The following is a 2,854-nucleotide window of genomic DNA, read 5'->3' as shown; positions in this document are numbered from 1 at the left end:
CCCCCCCCAGCTGCAACAACAACAACAACAAATATGGTTCTGGGGTTTGAACTCAGAGTCTTGCTTGCTAGGCAGCTGAGTCTCTGGTCTTTCTTTCTTTATTCATTTATTTACTTAAAGCCCACTGGTTATTTTGAGATGGGGTCTTGCTTCCTGCTTGGGTGCACGCCTGGCTTGAGATCCCATTTTCACCAGCTGCGATAGCATGAATCACTGAGTTTGGAATGTGAACTATCCTTAGGAATCGGCCCTCTGCAAGAGCCTCCTATCACAGGTGTGGAGAGAGGCTTTGTGGCTGTCTGCCAGCTGTGGCCTCTAGGTTCTGAGTCATACCTGTGAAGCAGTGAAGGGTAGTTTTTTTGTGCAGGTCTGAGGGAGAGTAAAACTTGCTATACTGTTTTGGACAGAAGGACAGACAATTGCTTTAGGAATTATTCACTGAGTGGAAGCAGTTATGGGGGCCCCATCATGGGAGCAGAGCTGAATCACTGGAGTAGACTTTGGGGGACTATTGTCCCTTGTCTGACTGGCTTATACTACCATCTGTGAAATATACACACTCTATCCCTGTCTGCTTCTCCCCCTGATTCAGGGAGTTTGGGGTAGAGGCTGGACATCTTTATTTTGCAACAATTTTCCAAGTGGTTCTGACTAGGGTTTGGACTTTAGTGGGCTCACTATCGACATTTACAAAGTTAGAAGAGGTAAGTGGATTTCCCAGGGTCACACCCTTGATAGGTGAGGAAACACAGGAAATGGGTTTTTCAGGGCACAGAGCCAGTCAAACAGAAAGGTTCAACATCACCGCTTCTCTGTTGCTGTGACTCCTTGCAAAAGCAGCTGGAGAGCAGTTCCTTGAAGCCTGCAGGCAGGGAGGGCCCTTGCGGCACCTGCGGCTGGGCGATGGACACTACAGGGTGACAAAGCTGCCTCTCTGAGCATCTGCAGCCCTGAAGACACTGCTGGTGAATGTGGGGACATTCTCTTTGCCATCAGAAAGCAGAAAGTGGGGGAAGGCAACTGACTCTCCTGTGTTTTGGTGCATTGCCCCGAGTTTCCGTGGTGTAATAACCAAACGAATGCCGCAGAGCTGGGTGGGAAGGCTCCGGGATTCAGCACTTGCTCTGAGGCCGAAACAAACACAAACGCTGCCAGGATTTTGATACGGACTGCCACATTTGTCCAACCCTAGAAGCCACTCTAAGAAATAGAATCTGCTAGAACCAATCTGGGGTTTTGGATAACTAGGGCACATGGTTGCTAGACTGCACTCTAGCCATAGACCCTGGCAGTGATCACAGGTGTATATGGAACCATGTGGCCAATGGTACTCACTACACACTGGGCATCTTCCAGAGTTAATCCCATCTCTCCAGGTGGGTAGTAGTATCTAAGTTTTTTTTTTTTTTGGTCCGGTCATGGGGCCTGAACTCTGGGCCTGGGTGCTGTCCTTCAGCTCTTCAGTTCAAGGCCAGCGCTCTACCACTTGAGCCACAGCGCCACTTCCGGCTTTTTTTGCTTATGTGGTGCTGAGGAATCGAACCCAGGGCTTCATGCATGCAAGGCAAGCACTCTACCACTGAGCCACCTTCCCAGCCCCGTAGTATCTAAGGTTTATGATTTAGGAAACTAAGACAGAGCTAATCAGGGGGTTGACAAATCATGGAAATAGAAGAGGAACAGCCAAGATGCCAATCCAGGCATGGTTGATAGCAAAATGGAAAAGCAGAGAGGAGATAGGCCTCCTGGCAGGCGTGGATTCTACCTAACAGCTATGGTGTCTCCAGATAACCTGTTTATCCAAGACCCAGGCTGCATGGAGCCTACTGTGGATGTTCCCAGGTGCACCAACCGAGTTCTGCCAGTACAGTCAGCAAACAAAATCTACTGAATTGAGAAAGAAAGTAATGTAGGAAGCCGGGCGCTGGTGGCTCACGCCTGTAATCCTAGCTACTCAGGAGGCTGAGATCTGAGGATCGCGGTTCAAAGCCAGCCTGGGCAGGAGAGACCGTGAGACTCTTATCTCCAATAAACCACCAGAAAACCGGAAGTGGCGCTGTAGCTCAAGTGGTAGAGCGCTCGCATTGAGCTGAAGAGCTGAGGGACAGCGCTCAGGCCCAGAGTTCAAGCCCCATGACCGACCAAAAAAAAAAAAAAAAAAAGAAAGTAATGTAGGAGGCTTGCCTTCATGCCTGGGAATCTACAGCTTCAATTCTTTGCACACGTACCTTTATCAAAACGAGAACAAGTGGTTCAGGAAATAACATGTGTGGAACAACAATAAAAAAAATCGTATTCGGTGAAATTATTTTTCACTTGATTTTCTATGGGAAAATTAAAGATACAATTTTGATTGACCCTGTGAAGGATACAATGTGTCAGCCCCCCCCCCCCCCCCAGTTTTTTGTATTTCATCAATGGTTCTTTCAGGAGCTTTAATGTCTTTTGAAAGTCTAGAAGAAACAAAGTGTCCTTTTTCTCTAATTTAGAAGCATGTAGTTCTGTTGGTAATAACACAAAGCTTTCTTGAAATAATGAATGGACACAGTTGAGACGGTGGGCCTGACTTCCCTCGCAGGCATCTCCAATAGAAACAAACGAATGCAGAGCCCGACCGCGGTTGCCCGGGTAACGGGGGCGGGCCTCTTCCTTGGCGGCGGCCTCGCAAGCGCGGCGAGCACGCTCGAGGAAGTTTGGCTCGTTGACCGCTCCGTAGACGCGGTGCATGCTGGGTCTCGGCAATATGGCGTCCTCCTTGACGTGCTGATGAGAGGAGTTTCACCGTCGCTCCCAACCCGAGGGCAAAACTCGCCGCCGCGCCCGAGCGCACGTTGCCGGCGTTCTCCGCGGGCCG

The sequence above is a fragment of the Dipodomys ordii genome, unplaced genomic scaffold (assembly GCF_000151885.1).
Source record: "Dipodomys ordii isolate 6190 unplaced genomic scaffold, Dord_2.0 Scaffold7, whole genome shotgun sequence".
NCBI classification, from domain to species: domain Eukaryota; kingdom Metazoa; phylum Chordata; class Mammalia; order Rodentia; family Heteromyidae; genus Dipodomys; species Dipodomys ordii.
This window is presented reverse-complemented; position numbering follows the sequence as displayed.